General features: G+C 40.0%; 1 protein-coding gene and 1 long non-coding RNA gene across 17 annotated transcripts in view; both read left to right on the forward strand.

The window, feature by feature from the left end:
* The window catches only part of GPHN (gephyrin), a 279,302-nt gene that overhangs the window by 32,194 nt on the left and 221,781 nt on the right, over positions 1 to 25,327 (forward strand). The gene's annotated exons all lie outside the window — the stretch shown is intronic.
* On the forward strand, positions 10,269 to 13,665 carry LOC311437727. The gene is made up of 3 exons (XR_014693663.1): positions 10,269 to 10,362; positions 12,035 to 12,155; positions 12,275 to 13,665. It is a non-coding gene; the product is annotated as an uncharacterized lncRNA (long non-coding RNA).

A 25,327-nucleotide genomic window follows, 5' to 3' on the forward strand; every position in this document is an offset into this window, starting at 1 on the left:
AATGATTGCAGCTACAGAGACACTTATTAGAAATAATTGTAATTAAGGATTTTTTCACTGTCATACAACTTTCTTGTATTTGTTTTTGACATATTTCTACCATCTCGTTTTTTGTGTGTGTTTTCTTTCTATCACTTGCTCTGTTTTCAGTGTCCTTACATCACTGCACTTCCCAAAGCTGTCGTCTGCAGCAGGCTCCTTGAGGTCTGCCTTGCCATTTCTAATGGTGGTTGTTATATTTCTTTTTAAGTAATTGCTTTTTTCATTTATTGAAATGGTTGGCATGGACAAAAATGGACTTTTGATCTGTGTAGCATTATTTGGACTATTTCTTAAAGCAGGAGTGGAGATGGGTGGCTCTTAGATGCCAGACTCTCAAGGGAGCTGTTGAGAGTCCAGAGCAGCCTTTGCTATGCTTTCTGGCTTCTTCAGACTCTTTTTCCTGAAGTAACTGCAGGTCTTACAGATGCTGCTTTCTCTTACATAATATTCAAAGCAACTGGAAGTGGATCTTCTTATTCTGGAGGCCTTTACAAGTAAAACTTTCTATTCCAGTATCATTTTCTATGCCTGGTGTTACATCTTCACTAACATGGGCAAAAGCTCTAATTACAGATAGTAAATTAGGCTTTACAACCTGCAAACTGTTCCAGGGACATGACTAATTTTTTAATGGAAATGCTACTAGAAATCACACAACAGGGACGTGAACCAGACTAAGTGAATGTTAGGATAGAGATTAGTATTTCTGCTCTGAATTTCCAAGCATACCTGACATATCTTATTCAGAATATCTCCTGGGTCATTGAGTCATATTTTAATAATAAACCCTGCTGCTCACATCCCACAGTGGGCTAACAGGAGATTTAGAGCTCCTTAGTTTTCCCTTTAAAAAAAATAAATTTAGTTTAATTGCAAGGATTATGGACTATTGGTTGTATTTTATGTTACTTATTGCATTGAAGTATATTATTTCTTGCTTGCAATTTGATAAAGAGATTTCTCAGAAGATAAATTGGCATCGCCTGAAAGATTGAACATGGTACTATGAGAGAAGAAATTTGTTTTCCTTGTAGCACTTACTGTTCTCCCTCCCCATTACTGGAGGTTTGTTCACACACCAAGGCCACCCCCTGTCCGTGCCAGGAGTAGTTTACTGTTTGGGATTTTTTGTTGTTGTTGTTATTTTTTTGAACTCAATGACCATGTTTGGCTTATTGGTTGTTTGTAACATTGCTGCAGAAGTCGTCCTGTTGGCACAGCCAAAGGGGCAGCTGGGGCTCGGCCCTCCCCAGGAAGCCGTGCAATGGGTAGAAGCACAGTAATGGCAAGTACATGTATGTGTAAAGCAAATCGCTTACTCAGAAGCTGAAATAGCTTTGGAAGGTTTCTTGTACTCTCCTGAGAATGTTTAACAACATTATGCCTTAATTTCAAGAGATAAGACACCTTTCAGCTGGCTGTTCCACCTGTGCTACCACTTGCTCAGATAAGCCCCATTCACCCTCTGTTTGCAGCTGCAGCAGGGGTTTCCACAGGAGGGGCTTTGACAGCTCTTTGGAGGCATTTCCATCCTTTTCTCCCCATTAAGTGGTGCAGAACAGGAACTGCAGGGAGGACAGGGGGTGACTATCAGTCAGTTTTATTTCCTGCCTAGTTTATTTACTGTCATAATTTTTTTTTTCTTTCCTTGCAAAGCATCTTAATCATCCATCTCTACCTCCCTGTAATCTGGAGCTTTTTTTTTTTTTTTTAAGCAAGCAATCCATATGCTGGAATCTGCTAAAATAAGCCTTTTACGTTGTTTTTTTTCATGATGGTATATATTCCCCTTGCTGACATACATAACGTGGAGCAGGTCTTGCATAAGGAGGAGGCAGAATAATGTTTTGTCTCACTTTCTTTGCAGTTTTGAAATAGGAGAAGGGAGAGACAACCTACAACATTACCACCACCGATTTGAATTTTGTTTAGTTTTTGTATCATCTTGTCATAGCGTGACAGCAAATACAAATCAAGTTCTTAGCACACCACATAGGCATACCTTTAGGCACCTGGGTGATGCAGTGTAGGAGCTGGTAAGGCCGATGGGGTCTGCTGTGTTTCTGCAACGCTGTGTGCTTGCAACTGACTTGCCTGATAGTAATGGGAAGCGTTCCTTGCTGACAACTTAGAAAATGAGTCGTTCATGATTATTAACAATGACTGCAATATATACATACAGTTGTTTGTATTTGAAATATTGATTACTTAAAGTCACCTATTTTTTCAGTATGTTTACATGTTTTTGAGGAGTGACCTGAAAAGGTTCAGTTTCAAGTAACCAAACTCCTTAAGCTGATCATTAACCTATTCCAAATTCCCTGTTTTGTGAAGTGTTACTGAACTTCAGAGCAATCTCTGTGTTTTACTTTGTGTACATTTATAAGTAGATTTATTGTTTGTTTAAGCCACAAGTATGTCGCTTGTCAGAAGTTTGGTATGGAGACAACTCTTGCAATCGGTGCTGCTGCTAACGCCCTTACTGTGAAATGTGAAATCATGGTGGTATTGGCATCCTGTTGGGAATTAAGGAGCCCCTTTCTGGTAGGCTGAGCTGTGGTAATAAGGCGTGTTGCTGACCTGAAGACCTTGCATGGTCTCTGTAAACAATGAAATGAGGAGATGAGGATTTTATGACAGTTGAGCATTGTGTTGTGGCCTATTACAATTGCCAGGCTCTTAGAACCTGCTTCTGAGAGCCAACTAATACAAAATTGTCAAGTAGAGAGAAGGAAATGGTGTGTGCAGGAAATTATTATTTTTTTAAAAGTCTGTTCAGGTACAGGTAGTTAGAATTTGTTGCTTTTCTTGCTTAGGGTTCAGGTTTTTTTGAGCTGCTGATTTCTGCAAGAGTTCACTGAAAATGGCACTCCCTCCAAATCCTGCTGAATGGCTAAAAGGGGATGGAGTGCCGCTCCTCGTGAGACTCCGTGTGAAAGCTACAGAGATGCATCATGACATCGTATGCTGCCTGGCTTGTAATAAGCAAGTTCTGCTTTTTTGTTGTTGTTGAGAATCAGGTATTTAAAATAATGGTTTCAGGTATTTAAAATAATCAATAAATTTTCTTATCAAAATCCTCAAGCTATTTCAAAAAATAAGCACTAAGCTTGTAGAGCCGAAGCTCCTGACTGCATTTCTCTCCTGTTTGTTCTTAGTTAGACATTGTAACTGCAAGTGCAATGTTTGAAGGGTGACAGTTTGTGGGGGAATGGAGAAAAATCAGTATTTCTTTTAAGCAGGTTTTCAACAAATGAAGAAGGCTGTTTTTTTTTCCTTTTTTTTTTTTTGAATTTTTCTCTGAGAAAAAAAGTATTCTAACTGAACAGTTTTGAATATGTTGGGGTAAGTTTTAAGATGGCTGTTCAACATTAGTTTAAGATGCACTTTTTCTACTAATACTCACCCTATTCTTGAATATTCAAGACTAGGAGTTTCTTTATGACTTTCGAGTTTTTTAAAAGATTAAATAAGTCATTTGGAGTTACAAATTTAATTCTAATTTCTAATGTCACCCCCAAACACTCACTACTTATGGTGAGAGCAGAATGAGTGTTCTGAAGAGATCTGCAGAGGTACGGACAGCCTGGCGCAGGGCAGTGTGCCGGCCTGGTGGCCAGAAGAGTGCCTAAGCACAGGAGCATTTGAGTGGTAGTCCCTTCAAGTCCATTTTTTGTTTTCCAGACATCTTTCTCCACAAACAGGTATCTCAGCTTCAAAAAAAAAAAAAAACAAAAAAAACCCCTACGTTCTGTAGAATCCCAATAGATGACTTCTTGTAGGGTACCAAAGCTATAAACAGCTATTACGTGTTTTGTTGTTGTTGTTTGTTTTAAATGTGCTCTTACTTGATCATGAGATGAAATAGTCTTCAAGAACTTTGGAACAATTCAGGTCAATGCTTTCAGGTCTTATATTCATGTTAAATTGTAGTGCATAATAAACATGGGGGTTTGTGTTAGAAAAGCCTTAAAAAGAGAACAAAGATTATATAGATTGCAGAGAAGTTTTCACACTGTATGTAAAAGGCTCAGTGAAATAACATCTTTATTAGAAATCCAGTGTATTGGCATCGCAACTGTCAAATAGGAGAGGTCAGAATGAAACCAGCTCGTTCTGTTAGTGATACAAACCTACTGCCAGCTGCAAACAATTTGATGGTAAATAGGAACGTAAACTTGTCATGTTTTATCAAACTTGTGTGTTTCTGTTTCACTGCCCTGCCCCTGCTAGTCACTAATAACAAATCAGAGAAATGGGCAGAAGTGTTTGAGAGCAGGAAGGTCATTTACTTACTCAGCTCTTCACCAACTCGGGATTTTCTCTTCATGGGGGATAGGCATATAACTTGAAATGCCCAATGTCAGATATCTTCCAAAATATCTTTGGCTCATTTTGAGACTTATATATTATCTGGCTGTTGCAAAGTTTTGAATTGCTTTTCCTTTGGTTATTTTGGTTATTATCCCATTGTATACAAGAACATTTCCTTGCTGTGCTTTTGAGTTTTCTGTCTTACTGCGTATGCCTTTTGTTTTGCACTGGTTTAGAGGCAGCTGAGGTACTGGCTGTTCTATGCACTGTTTATTCATAATGCAGGTTTATTAGTTTTCTTTTCAGTAATGATGATACGTACCTTCATAGTGATTTGGATGCATAGACAGCTTATGCATCATTTTTAAGACTATCTAAAACGGATATGTTTATGCTGGTGTTGCAGAAAAACAGTTGTGGCTACCACTGGTAATCGGTTTGAATTTTATTTAAACTAGGAAATGTTTACTATGTAAAGTAAAAAATGTAGAAATAAACTTTGTATTGTTTTTTATCTTGCACAACTGTATGTACATCTTGTTATTTGTAAAGATTGCATACTTTTGAACTGATTAACAAATATTCAAATTAGTTGAAATAAGTATTTTGAATGGAAAAGACAGCAAATCATGCAGAAAATATTTAAATCCCTTCTGACACAATAGCAGGGGAAAAAAAATCTTTATTCCCAGTAAGTAGTCTTTTCTTCTGGTTGTCAAATTTGAAGCATGTTTATTACTTGAACAACTTGCTTACATGTAGGCTTGATTTGTATCATGCTACTGTACATACAAAAATGTAGTGTCTTGCATCAGACTGCTTCGTATGTCAGACTTCAGACATGCTGAATTTGCCCATAATTATTCCGTCCTGTGGTACGATCCATATTAATACCAAACCCCTAAGTGAACTTTTGATAGCAGATAGTTTCAATTGAGGCTAGCTTTTGACTTTACTACTAAGAAAATGTTAATGTAAAATACTTGTTTTTCTTAGGGCACGCCTACAAACTGCTGTGGGCATGTAAGGGCAGGTCGCTGTGGGGCAGCGAAGGAAGGCCAGGTCCAGGCCAGCACCATGCGCTGTGCTAGCACCACTGCACCTGCATTAGGCTGGCTCTGTGCCTGAAGTAAGGAGACCTTTTCAGAACAGATAATAGCTTATGTTTGAAGAAACCATACCAGAGTACTGTTGCAAGCAAGAACCAGGCCATATTAATTAGGGTTCATTGTGCATGGCACCTTCCTTCTCTCCCAGTTTTATTCATTACTTTATGGACCTGAAGTATCATGCAACTTTGGTATCGTGTTGAGTTTAAATAAAGATTTTTTTGTTCTTCCTCTCAATCAATGCAATTAATGTTTTTATTCATTAAAGGAAAAATCAAATGATTACTTTTTAAATTTTTAATTCATCCTAATTAACGTGGAAACAAAGGAGCAGAGTGCTTATGAAGCTATTTGGGAATTGGTTGTCAGCTTCACATTCTGGCATGCCGCTCACCCTTAAACAACCCCTTAATATGGAGTGACTACTTAGACTGAGAAATCAGTTCTTGTAATAGAATTCCATAGTGGATTTTTGGGTTTAGTTCATGCCCTTTTCATATTTAGGGAATTTTATGAATGTATGTGACTGTTACAAGAAGTGTTAAGTGAATGGCTTAAAGAGTGGTCAGGTAGCTGTGCCAGTACGTAACAGGAGAGCTGGGATGGCTGTGTGGAGGGCATTAAATGCCAGGTGATCTCTGTGCAGCTCCCAGAAAATGTATTGTTTCAGGGGATTTGGGGGTCTGTGTGATTTGCAATGGGACTGATTCCCCATCTTAATAATTACCACTTCAGTAGAGTTAAGTGAATGTGAAAACAGCTTTACAATATGTTTTCAGTGTGTTGTGATATTTTTTTAATACACAGTGATATTTAACGGGAAATGCTTTTTATGCACAGCAGAATGAAGTGTTAATAGTATGCTTTCTATGCAGGTATGCATTTTTCCTTTTTTCTTCCTTTTTGTTTTTAGATGTGTTGGTTTATCCTGTAAGCTCTCCATAGCAGTGCTCTCTTGTAATTACCTAGAGCTCTTACCACAAATGGGCCCCACAGAGGGCCTGTTTCCTGCTTGTGAGTGTGTTTCTACTACAGATTTATGATTTCTCTTAGCAGTAGGTTCCATGGGATGTCTGCAAGACTTGGCAATAATGGAGTTTCACTGTATGCAGAAAGTTTGCTTGGTACATTGGATATGTAGTTACTTAGAGGTTTGTGGTATTTAGTTGGTATCTCTTGCCAACTCTCATTTAAAAAGAAATAAAGACGTTGTGTTAGCAAGAATTTTTGAAATGGCTTACATAAGGAAGGCTTTTGGTTGGTACCTCGCTACCATGAATCTGCGTGTATGTCCATGAAACTGTCTTGGTATTTAATAATACTCTGACTGCGTTTTAAGACAATGTTAAAACTGTTTTATTAGTATTGCTGGTTTGCAGGCTGTGTGTATATTTAGAAAGAGTCCTCTTTAATTAGTCTTCTAGTCTGATTCACTCTGATACAAGATACCAGTGCATTTTTACCATCACAACTGTTTCCATGGAGATGAATTATGACAATAGTCAGCGAATGAAATGTGAAATTCATGGTGAATTTGGAGGGAGAATGCTCACTCTCACATCTTGTTGATTGGCATGATTAATGGAAAACTGGAATAATAAATCTTAACGGCTTTATATGAAAATCTTTGAATGATTGCTCAAGTTCTCTGCTTCTTTCAGGAGATATTTCTCCTTTCAGGCTTGCCTATGTGACTAAAACTCAACCCTCAGTACCCTGTGTAAATCCATTGGGCCTGCAGATGGCTGGGCAATGGCATTCCCTGGTGGAAGAGGAGCTGGGGGACTAGCAGGGAAATTCCAAGTTACCTTTTGATGCTTAGTAGGGATATGCTAATTCCCATTTTGACACTTGTGAAAACAAGGACAATAGGCCTCTTCTTTTTTTTTTTTTTTTTTTTCCCTGTTTATTCCAGCTACCCAGGCTATGCAAAATTTCAGGCCTTAGCTGGATGCCTAGCAATTAGCAATTTCTAATGCCTAAAGCTAGTCCATATTGTTCAAAACACTAGAATTCTTGGTTTCTAAATGTCATAATTCTTACTTCACTTACTATTTAAACTCATTTGAGCCACATCAGAACTTAATTTTGCAAGCTGGACTGTACAGCCGGGCCATTTCACCAATCTGTAGTTAAATATTTGTAGCTATTTTTAGGGGGAATCATTCTTACAAGGTTGTATTTATATCCATTTTTTCTGTGGAGGAAGAGTTTAGCAGAGGTGGAATGTAAAGCAGATAGGGAGAATTTATATTTCACAGCTACAGGAATGGCATTCCCAGGAGACCAGTTGTCAGTTTCCACAGATGATTGTCAACAGCAGACAGGCGTGATCCAGTAACACGTTCCTGGACTAGTGGTGGCATTGATCAAGTCTAAAAGTATTCTCTTAGACTGTCCACTGTATGGGTAAGTCATTGCACTCCCCAGCACTCAGGGTGGTTTCACCTCACTTGCCTGGAAGTTTAACGTGCTCTTGTAGATCTGGTGATTCAGTACCTGGTATTTTTTTTGCCACGGGATGTTGCAACTGCACACGTTTCACATGACCCGACAAATCATCAGACAAATTCATAGAAGAAAAATTGGTGAGTGCTCTTCTTCAGGGAGCTGTGAATTTCGGCTGTTTCTCACCTAATGCCCCCTTCCCTGGCTGTGAGATCCAGCTGTTCCTCGTGGTGCTGTCCCTAAGCCTGTCACTCCTCCCTCACCCCGCTGTCTGTCCCCAGCAGTTTCTCCTGCCCCCTTCAGCTTGCTTCCCCTCAGGCCCTGCCGGGAGCCGGGCGCCCTGGACAAGGTCTGTGTGTGCCCCCTGCTCAGACCATCGGAGTGCTGGTGGGGCCAGGGCCTGAGGGGCTGTGCAGTCACAGAGCAGCCTTTGCTCTCACCCTAGGCTGTTCCTAGGAAGAAACCAGGCTGTAATGGAAGCGCCGGCTGTGACCAGAGAAAACAGTTCTGCCATCAGCTGGAGTTGCAAGCGTTATGACAGGACAGGCTAAAGTAATAGAAATCACTTCAGTGTTTCCACAGAACTTCATAATTTAACATCTTACTCAGAGCAGTCAGTTGTCAGTTGTCAGTGAGTTGTCCTTCCCGATACCCTCTCTTTCGCTACTGCCTATTTTGGGTGCTGAGGGACAAGCCAAGGAAGGCAGGCTGCGCTCTTGTACACTGCAGCAGAGAGGTAAAATAGGAGGGCAGGTTGGTAAGGCTGTGGTTTCTGATGAGAAATATCATTTAGGTATGCAATTTCATCAAAGATTTTATGTCTTGAAAAATGCATAATGTAGTGTTTCTGGAAGACTGGAGACTAGGACTATTTAAATATTTGGGAAAGGTTAATGACAGCGGAAATAGGAACTGACTTATGCTTTCAATCCTAATGCAAACTGATCTTTAAGAAAAAAAAAACACTAAATCTTCTCATTGGGTTTTCTCTTCGGTTGGGTTCTCTCAGTTTTCTCTTGTGACTAGAACCACAAGCGCTACACAAGGCTAATAATTAAAAAAATATATCAGAATTTAGAAAGCAAGCCTACTGATTTGAAGTCTTCTTCAATTTGATGGGTGCGTTCCTGTGTTTGAAATGCAGCTTCTGTACGTGTGGTGTTCTGATGTGGGGTGTTCCGCTGTTCTCATAATGTACAAAGTGTGGCAGATTTTAGGCATGATTTATCTCTTACTGGGTTTTCAGTAAAGCTGGTCAGGTTTTGTTTGTTTGTTTTTATCTGTACACCAACAGATAATTATTTTATCACAAGGAGATATAATAGTTTCTTAAAAATGCACTTCTGAAATCTTAACTAGTGGCTTCATTATAGGTGCAAGTTAATGTACTGTTTTACACCAAATAAACCCCATCACGGTGCTTTTGCATTTGTTTTAATGTGCTCAAAGCAATTTTACTGAGCATGGGGAAAACACAAAGAGAAAAAGCAAATCCCTTTTGGTCATTTTTTTTGGATGTTTTTATTTCTTGAACTAGTCAAAACTGTGAAAGTTGGCAAACAGTTCAGTATTTCCTTACAAAATGTTACTGTTCTGGTATTTGCTAACAGGTGTGCTGCTTTAGTTCTGATGAAATTTAAGAGGGTGTTGACAGTAGGGATCAAAGGGAGTTGTGTTTGTTTACCAATTTTTATAAGCACCTGCAGAAAACTTCTTGTAGTGTTTCTATCGAGCTAATAAATTATTTTTCAGGTGGACAGGAGAAATGGTATTTTAGTGCTGTGAACTATGACTTCTGAACAACTTACAGGCTTCAGTGGCAGGTCAGCGACATCTCATGAAAAGAATAACAACCAAAAAATCCCACTGTTCTGCATTTTATGTCTATGGTGTTTATGCTCTGTTAATTTTGATGTCTGCTTTAAGGCTTTATTTTATTATTAGCAGCTTAAAAAAAAAAAAAAGGAATAATTGCACGCTCATTTGTTTCCATTCTCCTCATGCCTAGATGAAATTTGTTGATGGGGAAACATTATGTCTAGGTGTTTCATATTTATTAGTGAAATAGTTTGTTTTCAAGACCTTAAGCATTTCATCCAGATGACAGTGGAACTGAAGTCCTTCTGGGCTGCACTGAAATAAAAGGATAGCCTCAGAAATGTGGAACCCGGAATCCAGCAGCTTTCTGGGCTCTTTGCATACTTGCCTGCTGCAGGAGATCTGAGAATGCCAATCGCATTTTATTTATTGCAGGGAACAGTTGCACGCTAATGAGTGACTGCTGGGGTGGCTCAGAAAAAGAGCCCAAACCAGCTCTTGGCTGCTGAGATGGGAGAATTTCTGCAGTGCCTCCCAGAACCGTGTGGTACTTGTTTCAATCCAGGCAGGGCATGAAAGCTGCCAAAGTGAGAGCAACTTTCTGAAGGAAGATCAGTGTTTCATCCAGCAGGTCAGATTCCATATTTCAAAGTTTCTTTGTTTACATGCTTAAAGGAAAACTTTAGAGATGCAGAGCTCTTGCTGGGGTTTTCTTGTTCTTAGTTCAAGGAAAAAAATCAGGGAGTTATTTCTCAAATGTTTCCATAGGAGTTCAGATCCATTTTTTTTTTTTTTAATCAGATTCTTCAGGAAAAAAGAAGTGTTGAGAATTTCAAATTGTATATTCCTGTCTGTTTTTAAAGGCATTTTAATCTCAGCTAGATTCAAATTCTAGTCACCCCCCAAATTTTTTGCATAGGCTTGTAGTAGATGTTATTTAATTACTTGTTGTGTATCTCAGCTTTAGCTAGCGTTCTTTGGGTGTTTTGGTAGCTGTCTCGGTGAATACCTGCCTCTTCCAAACATACATTAGCCCAGTCTTACTTGATATTCTGTTCAGGGCCTGCAACAAAACTCAAGTGTGCATTTGTTGTGTAACTTAGTTGCTAAAAATCACAGCTGTCATAAGCGGAGGGGATCCATCTCACATCTGTGCAAGCGATTTTTGCTTTTATTTTTGGTTTATACCATATTGGAAGAGAAGTGTTAGCCATTGTAACACTGTAAACATTTTCTGTTCAGCATTTATCCTGAGAATTTTGCTAATTAGTCTTCTTGCTGGCTTTGAAGAAGAAATCTTTAAAATTTCACGGTAGGGAAAGGCATCTCTGTTGTAGCAGCAGATGCTCTGACTTGTCAGTAAAGGCGGAAGGAAGTCTTTCAGATGCATTTAGTGCCTTTTGACTGAAAAAGCAGGACTTAGAGGATGACATGAAGGAAGGAATAGTGCTGTCTGTCATTGTTTCTTATTGCAGACTTCTGTTCAAACTACAGCCTGCTATTTCCCTACATCCTGTTACATTCCTGCCTCGCCGAACACTGTTTACTTTTGGCCAGGAGCATTTGAGGTTATGGCTCTTACTGTGACTCTTGCCGTTTGGAAGTAGTAGTTACAAGTAACGTAACATTTCTTTCACACACTGCTCTTCATTGTCTGTTTGTTGAGAAATAGCATGGGTGTGATTTGTGCCCAGAACTGCCAGCACCCATCAGTCAGGTGGATAAAGCGCTTGAAATAGCTTGGGAGTGAGCAACCTCTGTCGTCATGTGCTCGGTCGAAGTGAGTTTGGGCCCTTATTGTATGAAGGAATTTGCCTAGGAGGAGAGCAGGCACTTCCACGGCAGAAGGGCGGGCAGGACCTAGTGGGTGTTGGGCACAGACGTGCCTGCAGATTTCTGGGGTGGCAAGAGGCCAGGTGTCCCCCGCTCTAAGGGTAGGACTGGGGGCAGTTGGCTTGACAAAGTAACAGAGTTGGAGCAAATCCTTGAAATGATCCAATCTGACAGACCTCACTAGTTCCTGGCGGTGGTGGGAAGCGCAACTGTTCCAGGGCAGAGCCTCCTTTAGCTGCGTTGCTCTCACCATGAGGTGAAGAATTAAGGTTTCACATAATAGCTGCTTGTCCATAAGTGCCATCTAACGAAATTTCTTTCATTAAAATTTCATACCAGCAAAGAAGCGATAATCCTTGGATATTAAGCAAACTCTGCAACACATATCATTACAGAAGTATCCTGTTAATTCACTTGCCTGTCATTGAATGAGTTGTTTTGTTTATTTTTGCTGCTTTATTTTTTCTCAGCTTAGAGAATGTGCATCAAGTACATCAAGATTTGATCAGAAGTCCCTTTGTGGTATTACAGTTGTAGAGGAAGCAATAAACTTTGGTGACAGATTGCGTGAGGAAAATTACCCTTGTACTGGTACGTTTTATACTACCTAAACTGTTTCACTCATTTACTTTTATAAAATAAAATTCACTGTGTTGGCAGAAACACAGTTTTGCTGTTATAACTACATACACGCTCGCTCCGTTTCCTAGCTCCACACGTCATTGCAAACTGCGCGACGAGCTGATGGCAACAGGAAGAGGCGCGTGCTCTCAGGCGGCTCTCAGCGCCTGGCGACTTGGAGCGTTGGAACTGTTTCCACTTCAGGGGAAAATATCTTAATGCTTAGCATTCTTTGTTAAAGAAACTTGGTGTTTCGCCATCTCTCATCCTTTCGTACTTCTTTCCCTTCCCTAGAGGATAAGTAAGGAGAGTTACGTAGTCCTAGGTTTACAAGTTACTTGGTACTTGAGGCTTTGTTATTCAATGTCTTTGTAAAACGCTTAAACCACGAAAAAAAATCCCAAATGTACTGTTCCACTTCTTCACGTAAAAGAGGAAAATGAGAGCTGAAATGTATTTAATTCCTTTAGCTTTTTTAATAATCAAAAATCAGTTAATTGTCCTGCAACTTTTTGCTAGCAAATGTTTAGGTATTGTAAATTCTGAAAAATTCTGCAAAACAGCAAGCCCCAAAGCTCTGGCCTCTTTTCTGATGAATGTCAAGCCTTTCTTGTCCCTGACCTCTCTGCATCTTTTGATCATTTTGCCTGTCATTTGCTTTTGTGATATCTTCTACTTTTCTTAGAATAATTCCAGGTGATTTCTTGATTTAGTTTACATCTTCCTCAGCTTGTATCCTTTTCTTTCCATTTATTTCAATCTCAAAAGGTCTGTTCTTAGTGGTGGGGAGGATGTTCAAATAATTGTTTGTAACAATTATGTTGACAACTTAATTAGTGATTAACTGTCTTCTTTATCTAAACTAGTAACCAAGTCTTCCTAATATCTCTTTCTGTCTCTCCCGTCATTATCTTGAACAAGTCCAATGTGTAAGAGAGAGATTAGATAGGACATGTATTTAATTCACATGTTGCTGTTGCTAAGTTGACTGTTGACCAGTTTCAGTAAAATTATTATCAAAAAATGCAGACTACTTAAGCAGGAACCTAGAGTTCACCTTCTATGTTCCTAAAAGGAAAGCAGATGTTTTCTTGCTAATTGTTACACTTCTTGTAGTATCTAGCCAAAAAAGACAACCAGACATCCCAAAATGCTATGTTGAAAACAAGCATTTCTGAAGTGTCTCGCTGTATAAGCTGAATTATCTTATCTACATACTCTTTCAAAAGCAACGTGGGGTCCCTACCTCCTTGTAATTTGTTCTGATGCTGACTTCCATGTTGTCTGTGCCACCCTCCTGATTTTTTTGCTTTTTGACTCTCAGAATTTCTCTCAAGCCCCTTTGTACATTTTATCTGCCAGTGATGCAGAGGAAGATCTCGTCACTGCCTTTACTTTTTAAAAATCCTCTTCAAAAATTGCTTGAATATCTGAAGTTCAAAATTACTGCTTTGGTTTAAATAAGAACTTCTTTGATTTTTTTTTTGAGGGGTTGATATTAAATGATTTCTCCAGTTTTCTCCCTGACTTTGTAATTCAGACAGGATATTTTTAGTTGTTTTCTCATTCCTGTAGCTTAGCTCTGCTTACTGTATAGAGATGAATATTGGGAGGACTAAGAAAAATGCTTCTGAAATACTCTAATTAATGAAAGGATTTAATTCTGGGGAACAAGCAGGCCTGTCAGGGTTTGTGTTGTGTGGAAGCGCTGTAGTGAAGGTGGGCATAGCATAACACAGGGGGCCTGACCGCAGTCTGGTGCTGCCGCTTATTCACCTGCTGGTTTCTCACCTGCATTGCTTCCTGGGGCAGTGCTGTTAGCAGAACTGAACTCATGGTTTAGAGGAGTCAAAGGAGGATGTGTTCAAGGCGAGGTGTTCTGCCTGCGCCAGGTGCTCAGATGTTTCACAGGAACCCTCCCCGCGCTGTTTTGGCTTCCCCTATCTGGTACCTTTTTTTGGCTTTTTGCTCTCGGGGGAAAATCAGTTTTTGATTTGAAATCCAGGTTTTCCCTTTTCCTGCTTTGTCCTGTAATGTTTGTCATTCCCAGGAGAAACAGCTGCATACAGTTGATGTGCTGTTCACGTAAACATTGAAAGAAATCTGCTATTTGTGCTATTTTGCTTGGGTGATTTAAAAGAGGGTCAACACTCTTAAACTACTGCTTTAAAGTAGATGAAACTTGGTGCAAAGTAGATAAATTTTGTGTAAAGCTGTGGACAGACCACTAAAAAGCTCGTTATAATCATCTAGGTGTAATAACTGGTATGTCTAATTTGCATACAATGGCAGAAAAAGGGAGCTAGCTAGATCCTAGTTACTGACAAGATAGTGTTTTCTCTTTTGTTTTTTAAATTGGCTCTTGGAATGAAGACGTCTCTCCCCAGCACTGTACCCTTTCCCAAATTCAGCAAATTCAAGTGAAGGGAAAAATCACTCTTTCAGAAAGTCTTCCTGTGTTCTTTCCCACCTCGTACGTTACGTATGTTGTGCACGATGATCTATCTACCTGTCTGAGAGAGTGGGCTATTTTGAGAAATGAAGCCTATTTTGTTCCCTTACACATAGTTTCGCTATTTTTGAAGCAAATGCCTGCTGCTTTGTCAAAACCCACGTTCTGATTTCTTCTTCCTGTTTCTAAACTGGCTCGGTTTGAAGTTGGTTTGATAGGGTGGGTGCATTTAAGATGTGCTCTGGGGAATATGAGAGTTTTTGAGTCTGTGTTTTTCATAGTTTATTTTTTTTTAAGTGTATCCCTCTTCCAACCATTCAGCATATTATTTTAATAAATAAATACTCATTCAACTTCAATAAATACCTATTGATGATTTGGTAATTAACTACCTTAGTATTAACTTCCCAGAGGGCAGAGCCTTTGTGCTAAAACAAACAGGAAAGTCTCTTGAAGTGAAAAACTACTCAGTTGAAGAAAAAATAAAATTGGGCTTAGAGAAATTAATTTTCTTGTACATGCTATTTCCAGTAGTATGGCTCTATTATAGGAACTAGTCCTTACATATATGTTTTAATTGAACCGTGTTTCTTGGTGCCAAATTTTGAAATTATATACATACATTCAACTCCCAAGATTTATCTATTTTATATGCAAAGAGTTCTGTGATTTTTTTCTTCTTTTGACTTTTTTTTTTTTTTTCTTGAGTGTGTATATGTGAGTAAGTACTTGGAATGGGGGCTAGAAGTTAAGTGTCCAGCATCTTGCCATCAGGTAGTCTCTCCCAGCATGTGCCCCTATGAATATGCAACCATTAGCACAAAATGCTTGTGATGGGAGAGCTAAAAAGCTAGTAAATAACTTCTGTCTGGCTGTCCTAGCTTGGGAAGAAAAAACCTAATTTGTGTATTTGGGTTCCTTGTGTCTGTGAACTGTGTGTGCAGTCCCAAACTAAATCCACTCTCTGGTTTCTATCTAAGTCAAGGTAGAAATACTTCCAAATGGGAAATATCTCCTGCTGTCGCTGAGAAGTTCAAGGAGGGGCTTGGTCCTGCTGGTGGGGCTGGTCTCAGCAGCCTGTGGTGTCTGGTGGGTGGGAGGCTGTCATTTCCCACATGCCATCTCCTTCCTGATCAGTTGGTGAAGGCAAGAAGAGGACTTCAACTCCACAACATCTACACGTATTTATTAGGTATTTTTAAAATAGTTAAGCAGTTACATAACCGGAAAGGAGAATGTCAACATACATAATGCATCCTTTCGGGTTGTCGCGTTGGCATCAATCTAAACTTCCTTCAGAGGCAGATTTGCGTCTGATCCTTCAGCAGAAGGTCAGCGGGAGATAAATGTGATGGAAATTCCAAACCCTGCTCCAGCACACACAACGGGAAAGGTGGATGGACACCGCTGCTCTTCAACAAGTGGTTCCCTTCAGGGTTGTGAAATGCACCCTCAAGAGCAAAGGTGTGAGATAAGGTTGTAACAGGATTAAAAACAGGCTTTTACTTGAGGAACCATTGTACCATGTAAGCACACATATGCAAGGAAAACAGAACAGCATCTTGCCGTGCAGGAATATTCGCTTCCTGTGGTACCATTGCTTTTTTTATATCTTTTGGAGCTAAAGAAACCTTTCAAGGATTTTCAGAGGAGGAATAACATGGTGGTTGTGTTCCTTTAGGTAAGGAGATTGTTTATTTATAATTTTTCTGCTCTAAAGACTTAGGTTACTCCACTTGTCGTCTCAAAGACAATATCAATTGTCAAACTTTTCAGTATCTGTTGTGTTTCAGAATAACAGTTTGCAGGTGGGAAATCTCTGAAATAATTTTTTATTTACTATTTTGCATAATAGAGCTTGGTGTTTAGTATTTTTCATAGAAATACAACAATAATTAATGTCTTCATAGCATTTTGATAATACAGAGCACGTGTCCCACTGGGAAGTGTAATTACCCTATAACCCTGTGGAGGTGTCTCAGCTGAATGAGACTATTCTCTTGCATTTTTTGGAAGACTTTGGTAACTGGTGATAGCAAGTTTCATATCTCAGACTAATCAGAACTGCTGATTAGAATTTTAAATTCTATGTGTGAACAACCTTTTATGTGGGCCTGTGAATTTGTTGGTAGTAAAGAGTTTTCAAAATATAGAAATGACTGTAGATAAAACACATTTTTATCTCTCTTATTTTTCTTTCAAGGTTGGATGTTAATATCTATTATAGTATCCATCAGAGTCTGTCAGCTTGAGACTATTCCCCCTTTGACAATCAGAAATTATTGATTTTAATTGCAATTGGTCCAAATTAAAACCCAGTGATAAATTGCGTACATTAATCCTATCTGTAGGTTTGTCTAAAGTGTGGTGATTAGTTTACATGACATACAAAGTTTTACATGAAATGCAAACATGAAACGTGTCAACCTTTGGGAAGCGTAGCATGGATGTAGCATCTTTGTGCTGAGATACAAATATTGCTGCAGTGGGCAAGAAAATTGTTTCTTTTCACTGTAGGGCAATGTTTTGCTTCTAGTCGTGTCTAGTTGGCATCAGGATATTATTAAAAGGTTCTGATGGCTGTCAGGACAGGAGGTGGTTGCAGTTAGACTTCTAAAAGATAATTATTTGTGAACTGGTCAATAACTCAGGAGTGGAGTTTTTGCTTTCTAAAAAAGCTGGTGATCAGTAACCTCAAGGGAACAAAGAGAACGAGCGTTTGAACCCAAATCAAAACAGACAATGAGAAACCTGTGTGTGTATATTGATCACCATCCCCCAGGTCCTCTTCTGAGCTAACCCAAAGCCCTTGCATTGCTGTTCCCCCGGCATGAGTGAGAGAAAACCAGAACTGCACAAAGGTGCTGGTTTCGGTGCTGATGGGTACAGCTCTCTGAGGAACAAAATACTTCAGTGGTTGCTGTTAGGAAACCTCTTAGGCTTGTAGGAAGATAATGGGGACTGTGTTTTTGTCCCCCCCCTCTCCCCCCCAAAGAGTTTGTAACAGTAGCTTTTAATTGTTCTTTTGGTATGAACACCTCTTTTAAGGCATGGGTAGGTACTTAAAAATTTGTATTCCAGGAATTGATTATTTTACTAATTGTTAAAATAAGTGTGTAGGCATTTGGGGAAAATAATAGTATGATGATAAGAGGTGTTCAGTAAACATTTTCATATATTCATTTTTTTTCCCATTTCTATTCATTCTTCTGTCTTCTGTAATGTGTGAACAGGAATTTTTGTGTTAAGGCTACCTATAGCCTTGTTCTCCGTCCTCTGCAAAACCATGAGCTGATTCCTAAAGCAGAATCCAGTTCTAACAGATCAAATGAAAATGAATATTATATGGAAGTTTTCTTCAGGACGAAATGAGAGTGACTGTTGCCGTAGAGCATCCTATAAGGAGTATCAGTAGAAGTAGTCAAAACCAGGAAGACTTCTATGGATTCGTTTCTGTTTATGAGCTAAACAGTTAATGCACAGTATATTTCCTTAATTAGGAAAAAAAAAAATGCTACAGAACTTAATATGCATGTACTTGCACTAAGTGTTACTGAATCTAGGGACTTGATTCAACCTATAATTTTGCCTTTAAAACTATGTTATATGTTGTAGAGGTTATGAACCTCAGCACATCAAAGTTGGTGAGAGCCTGAATTTGCAGTGCCTGTCTCCTGAAGCCTCAACATCATGTTCATCTGTAACGATCAAAGTTGTCCACTTCCTAGGAGGAACTTTGTTCATTGGTGCTGCAAATATGTAGCTATGGATTTCTTCATTACCTTTATCGCTTTTTGGGAGCCGTAAGCTGCCTTTATCATCCCAGGTGCCGTACCATCTCTCTGTCCCACTATATAGAGGTTATTATGTAAAAGAAAATGAGTCCTCTTGGACTCATAATATGTGAAGATGTTATGATGCACAGTGGAAGTTTATGCACTTGCTATCTGGAAAAACGTTGCAGTAAGTTTCTTCTATCAGCCAAAAATGGCAGAAGAGAGAGTTTGACAAGCACATGTTGTCTGTGAGGTAACGGCAGGCTGGCAGTGTGCTGTGGCCAAGGGAGGGGCTTGCAGATTTTAATTATTTTTATTTATTTATTTATTTGAGAAATAGTCTCTACTTCTGCTTCAGGTGTTTGTAGTGTTTATGAAGCATTCACCAATGTTTATTTTGTCCTAGAGCGTTGGAAGGAAAAAGGCCCAGGTCCAGACCCCAACCCAGACGGTTGGCACTGGTACTGAGCACAGCAGTCTAACCCTGCGGGGTCACCATTTCCCAATTCCTTACCAGGGTTCCTTTAGAAGAGATGTGCTGTGGATCAGGCATCTACTTAAGCAAATGCCAGACAAATTTGTGACAGCAATGAGATGCAGAAGAGTGAGAGTAATTGGCAGTTGGCATGACTTCTGTCAGAATTTTTTTTAAATGAGGTGTTAGGGGGGAAGTGAGGGCACCCTTCCCACATGTCAGTGAGAGAACTGCTTCATCCCAGGCCTCCAAAACTGATTGATAAAAGGAATTTAACACTGGTGACCATTAGGTAGAGTAGGCCAGGCTTTTTCTTCATACCATTTTATATATTTTCAGACAACTATTTAAACCATGGGAAATCTTTGTGGTAGTTTAAGGCAGGAGCTTTTGCAGCTAGTGTTATTTTTATATTTGTCTTTCTAACAATAGGTGATAGTGTGAGTCACTGTACGGAATGAAGGTCTCTATGCTCCCTTTCTTGGATTTTTCTTTGGACAAGAACCTTTCTGGAAAGTGTTCAGAAATACACATTATGGAACTGAAAGAGTTAATGTGAAATCTGTGACCTGTCCCAACAGAAGACATCCATTTCTTTCAAATTCAATTTGGAATACAGCTCCTCTGGCAAAAAGAGCAGCAGATACTAAAAACTAATGGGACTGTCTGTGTGTGCAGATTCTGAGGGTCGCAACAGGATTTGTTGTTCACAAATCCTGCTTACAACCTGTTTGACAAGTGTCATAAAGTTTCTATCAAATCCTGTCTGTTTCTTGCAGAGAGCAGCCTTGTTGCAGCCCAGCCAGTCCGTGTTTGTAAGAGGTTTGTAAACTTGCTGACAGGCAGATCTGCTTCATTTGGCCACGGGGAATGCAGGTGGAAGAACTGCTCATCCTGGGACACCTTGCCCTGGGAGTTCTGCGAGCCTGTAACCCTCTCAATGTTCTGTAAGGGCAGATTGGACGTAGTTGAAGTTTTTCAGAGATTTGGGATCCAAAGAAAGGGTCCTGGCTGACAGGCTGCCAATGTTCTACCTTGGCGAGGAAGTATACAACGTGGTATTGCTTGCTACCTGCAGTGCTGGCCGTTTCTTACTGGGCTTGGGAGAGCACTTCATCTATGCTTTTCCTGCGTGGCTTGTGAATCACTGACCAGTGAATAATGCTTGTAATTCAGGAGTTGTCTGGAAAAAAAAACAAAGTTTGGATTTGTTACTGGGCATGCAATAAACCAGTCCACGCAGTAGGTTGACATGCTGTGTGTTTCAGAATTGCACAAGTCTGGGTCCGGGTGGTTTCCCACAGAGCTGGCACACCTTAGGACTTTCTGTGCCGCACTTTACACAATCCCATATCACTACGTTTCCATGGTTGTACAATCCCATAGCCTCCGATCAGCTTCCTAAGTAGCCCACTGCTGACATGTTGACATGGCAAAGTCATGCTGTGCATCCTCAGAGAGGAAAGGTCCCCTGCTGGGCCAGGCTCTCCCAGCCTAGGGGTGTGATTTTGCTATTACCGTGAGGATAGTTCACGGTTAGCTCATACGAGAATACCCCTAATCTTTGGTTTTCAGCCAACTGTTCACCTTGCATTGAGTTGATTGGTGACATACTGAAGGGCATACATCAGAATGTTTCCCCTCAAGGATGTCAATACAATGGTCTTCCTGGTCAGCAGTTCCTCAATCATCCTTTAGACATCTCCAAGGCCTGGGTCAGCTTGCCCTTTCCTCAAAGCACGTATTTCTTTTCTTTCATGCAAAAGAGAGAGAACTATCAGCTGGTATCACAAGCAAAACAGAAGAGCACTCCCCAAGCTGGAGACCGCTCATTTTCTGTTGCAGCATGGCAAAAGCATGACATTAGTAAGTCCTCACGGACTGTTTCAGGGTCAGTCTTGGCATGTTCAGCGTAGATCCCAGATAAGTTTACGGGACAGTTTGTTGTAATTACTTATTATCTGTGCTGCAGCAGCACCTAGTGGTTCAAATTAAGATCAGGAACAGAACTTCCATGGCCCATGATCTCTGCTGGAAGAGCTGGTATGGAAAATAGAATGGAAAGAGTGGGACATAGGAAGCCAAGGCAGAGAGCAGTGAAATGGATAAGTCACAGCAGCAGGGCAGAGGTGGAGCCAACAAAAGAGGCCATGCAGTGTCTGACTTCCTCTTTATGTAGAGAGATGCTCTTTCCTAACTGGCTCTTGCTAACACGGTGCCTTTGGAAAAATGATTTTCTTGGATATGAACACACACATTTACCTTCGTTCTTGGTTAGAAGCCTCTGATCCTTACACTGTGGCTATGGACAAATGCCGCAGCTCAGCTGCCAGTTTATGTTATATTATGAAATTCAGAGCTTGGTGTTAGGATGCTCACTGCATCCCAAAGCATAATGCTTCTCTTAGTTGGCTGTTGCAAGACAGAGCTTCACAAGTGCACATTGTCTATTTGTTAATATTCAAACTGCATTGACTTCCCGGAAGAGGGTCTGTGAACAGGAATTACATAAAATTTTCAGGTATATGGAAGACAAGCAAGTCATCAGGAGTACTCAGCATGGATTCACCAAGGGGAAGTCACCGTTGACAACCTTGATCAACTTCTGTGGTGAAATGAATGGCAGTGGATATTGGAGATGGTCCTTCCCCTGTATTTGGCACAGGTGAAGCCACACCTGGAGTGCAGCATGTACTTCTGGACTCCCAAGTGAAGGAGAGACTTGGAGCTCCTGGAGAGAGTCTAGTGGAGGGCTGTGAAGATGAGTAAGAGGCCAGAGCATCTCTCCTGTGAGGAAAGGCTGAGAGAGCTGGGACTGTTCAGCCTAGGGAAGAGAAGGCTCCAGGGGATGTTAGCAGTGTCTCTAAATACCTGAAGGGAGGGTGCAGAGAGGACAGGACCAGGCTCCTTGTGATGTCCAGTGCCAGGAGAAGTGGCAGTGGGCCCAAACTGGGACACAAGAGGTTCTCTCTGAACGTCAGGGAGCACTTTACATGTGGGTGGCTGAGCCCTGGTGCAGGTTGCCCAGAGAGGTGCTGGAGTCTCCTCCATGGAGATCCTCAAAAGCCACCCAGACATGGTCCTGGGCACCCTGCTCTGGGAGGCCCTGCCTGAGCAGGGCTTGGACCGTGTGGGCTCCAGGGGCCCTGCCAGCCTCAGCCACTCTGCGGTTCTGTGATATAATGGGAACTTCTGCAATTGCCTTTTTATTTTTATGAGCTATTTTTCTTATTCATTCAGACAGGATGTTCTTAAAACAACATTTTAAATTCTGTGGAATCCTGAACAGCTTTCAGAGATTTTGGATCAGAGCCTTGCATCTTACTGATAGCCCAACGTGTTTTTTTTTTTTTTTTCTTCTTTTAAAATACAAATACGATGACAAAATCTTAAGAGTTTAATCATGATTCATTGGTCCTGGTGTTCAGACACTTAGAAGACAGAATAGAAAGTAGTCTAAGAAAATGGCTTTGGAGAATTGCCGATGATTAACTACCCCTTAAATCTGGAAAGTATGGGAGAATATTTGAATTGGTGTCAGGGAGGGGGGCAGGGAAGATAATAAACAAAATTATTTTTATGAGAGTGATTTAATTGCTTAGCTTTACAGACTTCAGCTTAGCCAAATTGTGTCAAACAAGAAAGGAGAAGAAAGGACAGAAATAGGGGTTCTGTACTTGCGATATAAACATGGTATTCATGCTGCTCCTGTCATTTGTCTGAAGGTCTCGTACAGTCGTTTTGCTTTATTAAAACCTTGTGTGTAAAACGTCATTCGCATGAAGAATTACAACAATTCTTGTGTAACACTCAACCTATTAAATTTGCAAAAAAAACAGTGGAGAAAAATGAGATACAAATTGAATTTGCATTTCCAGTCATCAGAACAAGGATTATATTTTAGGTCCAGCACATTCTTCTAAGGATATCATCAGTGAAGGAAGCAGAATGGTGTTTTCTGTTCAAATAAGCATTTCTGTGTGGGAGAGGTATAAGAAATTAATCTTTTGAGAATGTTGACAGAGCCCAAGTGATTTGATTAATAAAGCCCTAGTAGCATAATGAATGAAATTGCTTAGCAGCTGAGAAGTAACAGAAGTTAAACTACAACAGGAAAAACAATATATCTCTCTCACTTGTCAAACTCACTTGTTTGTCAGCTTTTTTCACACTCATTTTTTGCTCCCTGCTCTGCAACATCAGTGTGTGGCACACCTTGGAAGAATTCATCTGTTGTGTCTTCTCCTTCAGTCGTCATTCTTTTGGCTTGGCTTGTTCAGGGCTTACAGGTCAACCTTGCTGTGCTACCTATCATGAATCAAGTTTTATTTGACTTAAATTTCTTTCCCCAAACCTCTGTATACCTGCCTGTCTTCAGAATTTGAGCTCTTTGGAGCATGGATCGTTCTTGAATGTCTGGAAAATGCCAACACATTGTGGCTATTACTATTAACACAAAATAATTTCTGGCAAACAAAGATTAAGAAGAAGACTGAAATGAATAACTGCCTGGAAGACGTGAACTTTGTTGGCCAACTCTGTTAAACCGTAGGAACATCTTGTATTTTAAGGGCAGGAAGAAGCTCTTGTTTTTACTTTCCTAATATAGCTCTAATAACATTATGCTGTCTTCTGGAATGATTGCTAGAAATGAAATACATGCCTGAAATAATTTTCTACTGTTGTTTCTTGCAGAATCACTGCCATATGTAGTGAAATAGGCTTTGTGATAAGAGAGACAGAGATGTATGTGGTAATATATACCTTGCTTTTGTAGAAGTTTTTTTTTTAAATATTACACAATGGGCTATTTTTTTCTTCAAGCTCAAAATCAAAAAGATCAATTTTATTAAAGATTGGAGAAATGGATTAATTGGTACAAACACTGTTTCACTGACTGCTCAGAAAACTGAATTCGTCAAGTTCACAGTGATGTATGTGAGCTTGTGAGGAAGGGACTTGGAATGGCAAGCTGCCACTGCCATTGAAACAAAGACTTTTTTTGAGCTTCTGTTGCTCTTACATTTCTCTTCCTGTAAGGCACATTTGTGGTGCTCAAAGCTTAAGGTGTACCTGCAGCTGGGTGGTATTGCAGAACAGGAACTGAAGAAGCTCTATGTTCATTTTTTTCTGTGGTCTATTTCTGCATTCAGTCCTCACTCATTCTTTTACAGTCTTTTGATATCTATTAAAACTTTTGAGACTTGTGTATGAAAGTGCTATTTTCGTATGATTTTATCTTTTTTTCTTTAAGGCTGACTTTAAAATTCAAATGTGAATTCATCAGATGCCTGATAATGGACAGTTACCAGGATCAGGCAGATTTCTCCCTGCTGCTGAACAGGGCATGTAAGCTCAGCTGTTGCCATGGTTGGGAGTAATTCTTATCTTCAATTTAGATGTGAATTCTGCTTCTTGATTTTTCACTCAAGCCTACAGAGAATTAATCTGTATCAGTCCTTACAAACACTCTGCTAGAAACAGCATCCATTTTTAATGAGATACTACAGATACTGACGTTAAAGACAATTTGGTATTGCAAACATTGTTTCCAAGCTGGAGTATTAGAAACATGTAGGTACTTAATTGTATTTGCAATAATGCCAAAATAAATAAGTTTAGAACTTCCAGTGAGCTGTGGCCATGGTTTTGTGAATTTGATTGGTAGACTCCTTGATTTTAACCCTCACTGCCTGAATACCCTTCATCAGACGGCCGGAGATTGTCTGACATAGCTGGTAGCCTGAGAGAGGACTGTTAATAACTTTTTGGGCGTTGGAATCACCATCTGAAAGATTTCAGTTTAAATTAGAGGTGGTTATTGTTGTTTTATTTTCAAAGCCAGAACTGAAGTAGATTTAACAGTGAACTATGAGTGTACAGACTGGAGGCTAGGAGCGAGAAACTTTCCATTAGGAAATGTGGAAGATGACAGCACAGCTGAAACTGCCCATTGCACGTGCGTTTTCTCTGCGTTGTGTTCGTTTCTCTTCGTCTTGGAGATGGTGTTGTGTGGGCTAAAATATGTCTGATAAATTGCTTTCTGGGTTGATTGAATGTTGTGGGCTGAGGAGTGGGTCCAGTGGCACTGGGTCCTTTGTGAGCCCTGTTTGGCACGGGAGTAGCAGCAAGCCACTGGCAGTGAGTAGTGGAGGGCAAGGGAGGAACTGAATTCCTGAAATAAACGTGTCCATCTTTTTCAGGACAAATAGGAAGATTGCCTTTGGGTACAGTATTTCCTGTCAGTTTGGGCTGGTGTTATGCCATGCCAATAGCCCAGACTTGTTACTGCATGACAGTTTTTCTGGACAGCTATCACTGCAGTCAGGACACTTTTTTGCTAATAATTTATTCTGAATTTTGTTTTACAGTTCCACTTTACTGTAAATAGAATTAACTCCCACCTCAGAGTCAGTCAGCTGTTATTTCAGTCATGCCT

This window comes from Aythya ferina, assembly GCF_964211825.1.
Source record: "Aythya ferina genome assembly, chromosome: 5".
NCBI lineage: Eukaryota > Metazoa > Chordata > Aves > Anseriformes > Anatidae > Aythya > Aythya ferina.